At 45.5% G+C, this 11,451-nt stretch overlaps 1 long non-coding RNA gene across 1 annotated transcript; it reads right to left on the bottom strand.

Annotated features, from left to right (window-relative positions):
- Positions 1-5,070: 5,070 nt before the first annotated feature.
- On the bottom strand, positions 5,071-11,345 carry LOC116099491. Its single transcript, XR_004122275.1, has 2 exons — positions 11,087-11,345; positions 5,071-7,364 (listed from the first exon to the last, which is right to left on the bottom strand). It is a non-coding gene; the product is annotated as an uncharacterized LOC116099491 (long non-coding RNA).
- Positions 11,346-11,451: the final 106 nt, after the last annotated feature.

Here is an 11,451-nt window from a genome sequence, read left to right as displayed (position 1 = left end):
ACCTGCTGAGCCACCTTGCCAGCCCTGACTTCTCTCTCTCTCTCTCTCTCTCTCTCTCTGTGTGTGTGTGTGTGGTATGCTACATACACACATGCATATGTGCTTGTGTGCCTGTATGGGGGCTGGGGGAAGAGGCCAGGTGTTCTCCTTCATGATGCTCTATCTCATTTCCTTGAGAAAAGATCTCTCATTAAATCTGAACCTGGGCTGGTGACCAGCTTGACCCAGTGACCTCTCTGCATCATTCTATTGTTACCCCAGTACTGAAGTTACAGGCATATGCATGGCCACGAGCCACTCTTTTGGACAGGTGCTGGGGATTCAAACTCAGGTCATTATGCTTGAAGAGCAAATACTCTTTCCAACAGAGCTCGTTTTCAGCCCAAATAGTGCAGCCTTATACACAAGAGACAATGACCCACATATGTCCATTTTAGACTAAACTCCTTATGATGCTGGGGTTCTAGCACAGGAGACCCAAAGCCCCATCTCTAACATAGAGGTAAAGCAGGGAGAAAGTTTTGTGGCTCCTCTTATGCATGGATGATGTCCCTCACCAGCATGGGAGAAGTGATAGGAGACTGATAGATTATCATCCTTCTGCCACCCCAAAAAGATTCTTGGGACCGTAGCTCTCAGGGAGGAATTGTGGTAGAAGAGTAGACTTGGGGAGAGGGACAACAAGGTTTGCATATATAAGAAATTTGTTGGGACTGAAGAGATGATGGCTCAGTGGTTAAGAGCACTGGCTGTCCTTCCAGAGGACCTGGGTTTGAATCCCTGCACCTTCTTGGTAGCCAACCGTCTTCTGTAGCTCCAGTTCAATGACACCTCACGCCCTCTTCTGGCCTCTGTGGGTATTGCATGTATGTGGTACACAGACACACATACAGGCAATACACCTATACACATAAAAATAAAAACGTTAAAAAAAGGAATGTCTGCCACACCTGGGCTACATGCCATAAACAGAGAAAGCATAGAAAAAGCTGCCGCTGTGGAAACGTGGAGGAAGATGGGTGCAGTGCAAATGACCTGTGAAGCCTCAGGAGACTGGAGCCCAGAGTTTCTGAGTGTACGCTACCTCCCAGCTCACTAGCCCAATCCCGTTTTGGGGAGTGCCTTTTACTTCTTAATAAATAGCCTTTATTTCTAGTATTTTTACTATTTATTTTTTTTAAAAGGCCACCAGTTGTTCTTTTTTTTTTTCCAAAGGAAAATAGGGCAAAACCAGAGGGCTGAGTTGGCTGTGATGATATTTAGGTGGGAGCAGGAGCTATGAAAGACCAGGCGCTATGAAAGACCGGGCGCTATGAAAGACCGTCGGAGACACGGAACATTTCATCTTCCCAGTAGTAAACAACCTGCTACTTCTATACCTTTTTAATCAAGCATTTTCATATTGATATTTTATTTTGTACCCAAACTCTGTTCTTGGGAGTCCCCCAGTTTATAGTTAAAGGAAAAGATACTCAGCATACCAGCCATACAGCAACAGCTACAAGCTTTGATGTGAGTGCTCATTCTACTGTGTGACCTTTGGTTTCTCCACCATAAACAAAGACACAGTACATCCAGATCTGTCCCATAAACCTCCACAGAAGGACAGACTCAAAGAACTCCTTTGGCAGCTTGGACTATTCAACCTTCAGATGATTAGACACTGAACTCACAGTCTTAGCTCTGTCTGGCCTCTCTGGATTAAAAACACATTTCAAAAAATAGAGTGATTTCTCATGGTCTGAAACATAAGCAGCCCAGGGTTCAAGAGCCGCCCGGGTGGCAGTATCCCAAGTGTAACAAATTGTGTGCTGCTTGGTACTTTGTTCAGCAACGATACCAAGAAGATACAAATCCTTGACAAAGGAGGTAAATTGCTCTAGATGTTGGGGACAGAAGACAAAGCAGGAAGGAGGAGCCCGAGGTGTTGGTTTCCTGAGTGTTCGCTTACAGGTCAAGGCCTTAAGAACTTGACTTTGTCCCTCCAGTTTAGCATCCTGTGTGGTGATCAGAGGCAGCAGCAGCTGCGCGCCTGCAGCTGGGAGGAGCCCTCCCAGGGTCTCAGCTTCACTTTCTTTCCTCTCGCTCAGTTTCTCATTCTTTGGGAAAGCATGTGTTTTATCAGCCATTCTCAACTTGCTTGCGAATGATGCAATTTCTGGCACGTTGTCAGTTCCAGGTAAAACTGTATCGTTTGGCAAATTTCCAATAAAATGTAAGCACCAAGCCTACCTGCTACCTCTGGTGGCAGTTTGGATGAGAGTGTCCTCCAGAGGCTCAGGCACTGGAACATGTGGTCCTCAGCTGGTGGCACTGCTTGCGAAGTTTTAGAAGGTATGGTCTTGATGGAGGAAATACGTCCCTGGGGACTCACTTTGAAAGTGTACAGCCCCTCCCTACTTCCCATTGGTTCTTTCTGTTTAGTGCTTGCTATTAAAGGTGTGACTGCTTAGCCTCCTGTTCCTGTCTCTAAGCCTGCCACTTGCTGGTGTACCTGCCCACCATGATGGACTCTGTTCCTCTGGAACCAAAATACAAATAGAACCTGTCTCTCTGGAGAGGCCTTTAGTCATCATGTACTATCACCACAGCAGAATCATGGTGGACATCCCTTCTATCATCTCTTCACAATTACAGAAAGTTGGGGGCTGGAGAGATGGCTCAGAGGTTAAAAGTATTGGCTGCTCTTCTAGAGATCCTGAGGTCAATTCCTAGCAACAATATGGTGGCTCACAACCATCCATAATGAGATCTGGTGCCTTGTTCTAGTGTTGTGTAGGCATACATGCAGACAGAACACTCTACATGGTAAATAAATAAATCTTAAAAAAAAAAAATACAGATAGCTCTGTGTTTGGTAGTCAAAGATGTTGCCTCATCTTCTTTTCTCCTTGGAAGTACACTCCGTTTCTTTCTTTAAAAAAAAAAAATCTTAGCAGGGTGGTGGTGGCACACGCCTTTAATCCCAGCACTTGGGAGGCAGAGGCAGGCGGATTTCTGAGTTCGAGGCCAGCCTGGTCTACAGAGTGAGTTCCAGGACAGCCGAGGGCTACACAGAGAAACCCTGTCTCAAAAAACAAAAAAACAAAACAAAACAAAACAAAAAAAAAACCAACCCCCCCCCCAAAAAAATCTTACCTTTATTGTGTGTGTGTGTGTGTGTGTGATTAAAACTCTTTCATTGACCATGGAGTCATTCTGTATCAAGAAGAAGTATAGAAATTGAAATTAATCATTTTTATGTAGCCATAAGGCTCTCTGTTACAGTTCTTTTATTCAATATTCTTTCATTTTTTAATTTAACAATTAAAATGTATACATAGATTAAAAATATGTATGTACGTGTATCTGATGATCACAGTAATTAGCATTTTCCTTTCCTTGAACATTTATCATTTCCATGTGTTGGAAACCTCTGAACTCTTCTGGTTATTTTGGGATATGTCATTAATTCTAGACTGTTAATTACATTACTGTGCTATATAGCAGTAGGACAAATTCCATCTATCTACCTGTGTCTTGGTACCTCTTATTTAACCTCTCTTCCCATCTTCCCTCTCCCCTCCTTAATCTCTAGTGACCACTGTCTCATTACAGAAATTATTAATGTATGATTGAGCAAAACAATGGACTCACATTATGAGCTTTTAAAAGTAATTAGAATCATGCTGGAAACACGCCTTGTGGAAAGCTAGATAATCGGAAGAGTGTGGTGTCTGGTTACAGAGGCTTTCTGGATTCCCACGTCAATGTGTCCCTAGTGGCTGTCCATCCACAGGAGGACATTGGTAAAAGGTAGGAGGAGAGGGATGCCTGTGACAGAAGGGAGAGGCAGCAAGTATGCTCTGGCCTCCTCTGGTTGCACTCTCCAGACTAAGATGGAGCACATATAAATGCTGGGTGCCTGGAAATGGATTCGTCATATGCTGGGAGAGATGCTTGTATATCAGCTTGAAGAGGTTACTCAACCTCATAGGTCCACGTGGGAGACTGGTAACACCTTTTAATCCTTCCACTTGGGAGTAGTTTCCACAAACGACTTCACAAAACCAGAGACCTAAGTGTGCCAGTTTGTTAGCAGATTTTAAGAGTAAAAACATTAAAAAAAATCTGTAGAATAAGTTGTAATAGATATCACCACTAATTAACATAAATCAACTAAAGACTCATATGCTGAAGAAATTAGATGAATATTCTGTACGCGACACCATCACAAGATCGTTAGGGTTACAACTTGTCCTCGTCTGAGGAACAATTGCCGACCACCTCACAGGTTGGAAAGGAAGTCAGTTTAACAAGGGCAACTTAGCAGATTCTCATTGCATGCTGGTCACATGCAGAGAGCTGTTGCATTATTCCAGATGGCTGGTCAGAAAGGGCAATGTTATCCTGTGACAACGACTTCCAGATTCCTGGGGCTTCATATAATAATTGTGGCTCTTAAACTTTTTAATTTGAATTTTTATGTTCTTAAGAATTTCACATTTGAGTGCACACCTATCATATATATATATGTATATTAAAATAAGCTTATAAAATAACATTTTTTCTATGACTTTTCTAAATGTTCCTACTGTTATTTATTCCCCTTTTGTATTACCTTCCTTTCCCCACCACAGATAAAGCACCCCGTATCTTTCACATTCCTCCTCCAGTGCCTGCATCCTATAATTATACTCTACATCCAGAACCAGCTAGTGCATGCTTCGCAAAGTCACATAGGGTTCCAGACTGATGGAGGCTTCTCCATTTTGTAGCTACACCATTTGAATCTCATGGCAGAAGTAGAGACAGGATAATTGCACTTTGGAAAAAGTAACCTTGGGGCTAGAGAGATAGCTCAGTGGTTAAGAGCACTCACTGTTCTTTTACAGGACCTGGGTTCAATTCCCAGCTCCTGTATGGCAGCCAACAACCATCTGCAATTCCAGTTCCGGGGGATCCATTGGTCTCTTCTGGTCCCTAGGGGTATTGCATGCATGTGGTGCACAGACATATACACAGGCAAGACATCTGCATGTGATAAATACAAAGTAAATCTCAAAAGATTAGAAAATATAAAAAAAATCATTTAAAAAGTCATGTTATTAGAATTGGCACCTGTCACTTCTACTGACACTTCACAACTCAGAGCTTGTTCACAAGATGCATCCAGAGGGAGAGAGGCTGGGAAGTGCACTGAGTGGCATTTTATAAATAGCATTGGTCAAGTCAGGGAAAAGTGTTCACTTTTCCCGAGGTGAACTAAGAGTCATTGTCTACTAATCATTCAATAAAGTTATATTAATTGAAAAGATGATTACATGAGTTGAACCAAACATGGGTGACTATCCCCCCACTGGTCACTCAATCGAGTCTTAATGTATAAACATAAGCTTTATAAGTGAAGGAAAGAAACAGCCTTAGTGAGTTTTTCAAGGCTTGCAGAGCTCATAGATGTTAGCTGAGAGTTGCCGAGGAGTTTGAGTGAAGGGCCGTTAGCTTAGATGAGGAACTGAGGTAGCCGAAGGATGGTCTGCCCAAATGGAAGCCAGTGTCCATGGAAAGGCAGACATTAACATAGTGGGGAAAAGGGTCTTTGCAGAGGTAGCTGCTCTAAGGATCTTGAGGTGAAGAAATCAACTTGGGTTATCCAATGACCCTTCAATCCAAAAGCAAGTGTCTTTATTAGAGTACAGCAGAAGGAGATGTGGTAGTTAAAGGAGATGGCAATGTGACCATAGAGTCATGTGGCCACAAGCCAAGGAATGCTGCCAGCCAGCAGAAGCTAGACGAGAAGAATGAGTCCTCCTAGAGTCACCGAATGACCTGCCTGGTTTAGAACTTGCAGTCACCAAAGAGGGAAGAACACGTTGCTGTTGTTTGAATCCTCTGATTAGTGAGAATTTTGTATAAACGCCTCGGGAAATGTATTCACTCAGTAGTGGCCTCCTCTTTAATGTTAGATGTTATAAAATGATGAAACTCAGTAACTCAACACTGTAAATGAGTAGCCCTGGCAAAAGAGGACACATTTCCCTGACACATCATTTAAAGTTTCATAGGGGAAGCAGTCCCACTGTATCTACCATGGAGCAAGAGGTTGATAATGGAGCTTGGAGCTTGTATCCACCTTTGGGGCTAGGGAAGAACCAACAGAAAGCTGGACTCTCTGTAACCAATGATGGTTCTGAAGTTGCTGTAGACCAGCAGGACCAGAAGTGTGGAAAAAAAAGCCAGTAAGATGTGGGAGCAATCATGGTCAAATGGACAAAAAGCCACAAAGACAACGGGAATCTCTATCTGTTCTCACCACTTTGGACTTTGACTCTGAAACAAAGCAAGAATCTTTCTGTAAAGCTGGCTTTCACCCAGGCCACCGTAGCTGGAGGAAAAAGAAGGAAGAGGATGGGGAGGAGCCACGGTTCCCCCAGAAGGATGCACAATGACTGTGGATATTGGCTTCACGAACATAAAAGCTGCTGCTTTACTTCCACCATTCACATGTCCCCAGAGACCTCTGTAGACAGCTGTGACCTGGGGCCAAGTGAAGAGGACAATGCTGAAAAAGAAGGCTCCAGCAGCTAAGCTGACCAGTGGAGGAAAGCTACGATGGTGTTGCTTCGGACAGAGCGTGCTCTGAGGACCCATGGCAGAAGAAAGCAGTCTGCTGACCTTTCTGACTGCCCCCTTTTCTCTCGATTTACTGATCAGTTATCTGGTTTCAACTGTCCACAGACTGACCCCATGCATCAGGAATTAAATAACAGGATGTTGCCTGTGAAGGCTGATGTTAGATTGTACCTGATACCTCCTTGCCCAATAGCTCTCTACCACCAGCAGAGTGATTAGCGCCTTGGTGCCAGTGAGGACATAACAGTACATTTGAGCTTGAAACACTGGGGTCAGGGAATGTTTCAGGTTTTTGGTCTTGTTGCTGTGACAACACATCTGGCGAGGTAATCTAAGGAAGGAGACATTTATTTGGGTTCACAGTTTGAGGGTACAATGCACCATGCATGCTGCGGGAGGCTCGAGACAGTTGGTCAGAGCATCAGCATCAGGAAGTAGAGAGAGATGAATTCTGCTTCTCTAGCCTTCTCCTTAATGGTCCACATTTCAAGTGAGTGAAGGCGGGTCTTTTCCAAGTCGATTAACCTAACTTAATCAATCCCTCCAGGCCCACATAGAGGAGTAAGATCGAGGTGACTCTGTCAGGTTGATAACACTGATCATCAAAGGGAATTTCTGCAGGTGGGTGGGAAAGTGGTTGTCAGGTGGGCAGAAGGACACCTTGGGGCTCAGCTTCCATCTTCTAGTGCAAGGTAACAGGGTCCTCTTCCCTCTGACTGGGATGTGCCTGCTTGGTAGCCTGGCTCCCATACCTATTATCAGACAAGAAGAAAGATGAGAAAAACTTAACTTTCCTGTAGCTCCCCAGGGAGGTACTGCCAGCAGATTGGTGGGACCTCCCCCCACCCAATGCCCTATTGTCTTTTTCCTAGTTACTGCCAGCAGATTGGTGGGACCTCCCCCTGACCAATGCCCTATTGTCTTTTTCCTAGTTACTGCCAGCAGATTGGTGGGACCTCCCCCCACCCAATGCCCTATTGCCTTTTTCCTAGTTCAAGAATTCACATCCTTAAAAAAGAGAACCATACACAATGTGATATTTCGTTACTTTTTTTTTTTTTTTTTTTACGTACCACTAATACTTCTCCGTAGTATTACTTATGACAGTTGGCTTTTTCTCTGTTCATGCGCCCTAGCTTATGTGTGGACTGGCTAAAAGACAGGGGGAGGAAGCTAGACTGCTGAGATCACTGGGGTTCGAACACCACACTTTTGTCTGTCAAAACATGAGCACGCGAACAAACCTCTCTGTCTTTGTTTTCTCCCTCGTGACAGAGTAACAGAAGCACCTCACAGGGCTCTGCAAGCAACTTCACACACACACACACACACACACACACACACACACACACACACCACAAATGATTCTGAAGTATTATTTAACTAACATTATGTTTAGATTAGTTTCAGGTTTCCCCACTCACACAAATACACTGCAATGAACTTGTTCACTGTACCCTTAATTTCTTCCAAAGGAAAGATTTGTGGGCATGGAGTAGAATCTTATCCTGAGTAAGTCGTACATGAAGAATATCCATATGTACAAAGCTCACTGTATAAGAGGTAGCACAGTTCACTTTCTTATGACATGGAAGGTCTCTCTCTCTCTCTCTCTCTCTCTCTCTCTCTCTCTCTGTGTGTGTGTGTGTGTGTGTGACTTGAAGGTATGGGGCATGTGTACTGTGTGGCAGGCCTGGCACAGGGTAAAGACTTGGCGTGTAGGTGGAGAAGAGAGAACACTTGTAGCTAGGGTCAAAGCTCTTGGGAAGAGAAGCAGGCGGCTCCTCCCCCCATGCCACCTCCCACAGCCCTGCATCACAATTCTAAATGGTCTCTGGTGGGTGGAGAATTTGTTACCTTGCAAAAGAACACCCAGGGCTGGCTTCCAAAGTTAGAAAGTGGGATATGGGCGTATTTTGAAGACCAAATACCTAGGAAACACTTTTTTTTTTTTTTTTGAAAGGAAAGGATAAATTAACAGCCGAAAAGAAAAGTGAAAAACGAATTGGAAGCAGCAGGGAGATAGTATTTGCCTACTTACAGGAAAGTTAGGCTGCCAATCAAACGTGTGACTCCAGCACACAGGGTTTGGATCTCGATCCCACAGCTTTTTGTGAAGTATACTCTGTAGTCAGCTCTTGCACCTCTACCCCTGCCATGCCACCCTTGGCCATCAGCTCAGCAGAGAGCAAGAGGAATACAAGAAAATGAGTTTCCTGTCAGGATCTCCTGGATGAAGTCCAGTTGGGTGACCCTAGCCAGGGAACATGAGCTTCAGTTTTCCCCATCTATAAAATAGACAATAATTACTACCTTTTGCTGTAGCTGCATGGAGCCAGTGAGGCAATGCCTGTAGAGTATTGCTCTATGGCTGGCACAGAGTATGTGACAATATTAGCCATCACTCTTCTTGTGCCATGGGCACAATGGGACTGCAGACCAATTTTATTATTGGCTTATACAATCAGCCACTCTTGCCCTTAAGATACAGTCCAATAAGCTCCCTAGATGGGACTGTGTAATTTCTAATTTTCTTTCTCAGACTGGAGGTTGCAAGTTGAGTAATCACATGCCAGGATGGCAAAGACACACCCCTTAGAATAGCAACTGCAGCAACAAACAATTAGATCACCACTGAGTTTAATACCTTTCCTGGGGTGGGGGGACTTGCATTTTAACCTGGTGCCCAAGCCACTGGACAAAGGAAGGTGAGGAATGGTAAGGTTTTGGGTCTCAAGCAGTGGCTAGGGAGGCATTTTGAGATGATGCAGTGACTGGTACTCCTGAAACTTCTGGGGACATTCATTCATTCATTCATTCACTCAGCCTGAATGTATTAGGTACCTGCTACCTACCAGACATGGCTGTATATACTGATGATGGACAAGACATCTGCCTTTGAGTAGAAAGAGAGAGAGAGAGAGAGAGAGAGAGAGAGAGAGAGAGAGAGAGAGGCAGAGAGAGACAGAGAGACAGAGACAGAGACAGAGACAGAGGAAGAAGAAGAAGGAGGAGGAGGAGGAAGAGGAGGAGGAAGAGAAGGAGGAAGGAGAAGAAGAAGAAGAAGAAGAAGAAGAAGAAGAAGAAGAAGAAGAAGAAGAAGAAGAAGAAGAAGAAAGAAGAAGAAAGAAGGAAGAAGAAGAGGAGGAGGAGGAGAAGGAGGAAGAGGAGGAGGAAGAGGAGGAGGAGGAGGAAGAAGAAGAAGAAAGAAGAAAGAAGAGGAGGAGAAAGAAGAGAAGGAGGAGGAGGAAAAAGAAGAAAAAGAAGGAGGAGGAAGAAGAAGACAAGGAGGAGGAGGGGAGGAGGAGGAAGAGGAAGAAAAAGAAGAAGAAGAAGAAGAAGAAGAAGAAGAAGAAGAAGAAGAAGAAGAAGAAGAAGAAGAAGAAGAAGAAGAAGAAGAAGAAAGGGAGGGAAGGAGGGAGGGAGAGAAGAAAGAATAAAGTAACACACACACCAGCTATTCTCTATGTTAGCACGAAGAAACTCAGTGAAAAACAGTACAAGGAGCTGCTACTGCGAGTTGGCAGGCCGCAGTGTTTGCTCAGGGTAAGACAAAGAGCAGGTGACAAGAAGTTTGTGTGTGCAGGGTGTGTGCAGGTCAGGGGATCATTTCTGGTGTGCTCGGAGGAACAGCAAGAGGAAGCAGTAGGAAAGTTTGTGGTGGAAGTCATACATAGCCGTTCCTACAGTCTTTGTAGGATATTGTTACTGTCATTAAAGTGACAGAGGCCACTGGGGTCTGGGTTAGAAGAGCACCCTTGGAAGTGGATTGTTTCAACTGCTGTGAGGAGAACATACTCGAGGAGAGGAGAGTGACTAGAGAACCAGCTACTGCAGAGCGCCAGCTATAGAACCTTAGCTCAGCTCATGGGAACTACCTCATGGGAGGTGGCAGCAGAAAAATCGAAGGGGGGGTGTGTCACACTGTGTTCTGCCTGTGTTCTGAATCCCTCGTTATACGGATGTGAGGCAGTGGGAAAAATCAAGTCAAGTCGACTCCAGGGTTCTTACAGGAGCAACTAGAGGAATCAGCTGAGTTGGGGTAAGGCTGTGTGAGGAGCAGGCCTGGACATCTAAGGTTTGATTCACAAGTGGAGAGGGCAGGTTGGCTGGCCTGTGGGTCAGAAGTAAGGTCTAGCCTGGAGGTTTGCAGCTGACAGACACGTAGCCTTGCTTAAAGCCTCGTAGATGACAGGGTCTTTTAGGGAACCTGGAGACAGGGCGTGAAGTCTTCTACTAAGGGTTGATATCTAGATCGGGTTTCCCAGTGGTAGGCCCTTCCAGAATGGGCTCAACAGCCCCATCTAGAGGGTCGTGCGTGCCGGGGCGGTACCATGCATATTACTGTGAGGGCGAGAGTCAGGGAGAAGTGCTTCGTAGCTCCCCGCCAGGGTGGCAGAAATAATTAAGAGAAGTAGGTAAGGAGACACTGGCAGAACACGTGCTCGCCTGACCCCCCAAGGAGGGAGCAAACCTGGCTGTATTAATCTGTTCAGACATCTGGGCACCACCGCTGCCTTGCCCACGAGGCTCCGCCTCTTGGGCTCTTTCTCTCTCCCCGCCCATCTGCCCATCCTCGCCTGTCTGTGTCACTTCTACAAACCGCTCTGATTGTAATCGATCAACAGAATCACGGCTCCTTTTGCTGTTTCCTTCGGTCGATGTGAAAGAGGCCGCGAATTGGGCACACTGTAGTCCGTGTGGCCGGGATTCCCCTCCCAGGCCTTGCTGGCGTGGCGTGCCCCCCCCATTCCCCCCCAGGGACGCGCGGTGGCCGCGGGGCCTCGAGAGGGTTGGGGGGGTCCTCGCAGCCGGGCTCTCGGAGGTGTGTCCGCGCCC

Source organism: Mastomys coucha, unplaced genomic scaffold, assembly GCF_008632895.1.
Source record: "Mastomys coucha isolate ucsf_1 unplaced genomic scaffold, UCSF_Mcou_1 pScaffold20, whole genome shotgun sequence".
Taxonomy (NCBI): Eukaryota; Metazoa; Chordata; class Mammalia; order Rodentia; family Muridae; genus Mastomys; species Mastomys coucha.
The sequence above is the reverse complement of the archived record's forward strand: the minus strand, read 5'-3'. Positions and strand labels throughout refer to the sequence as shown.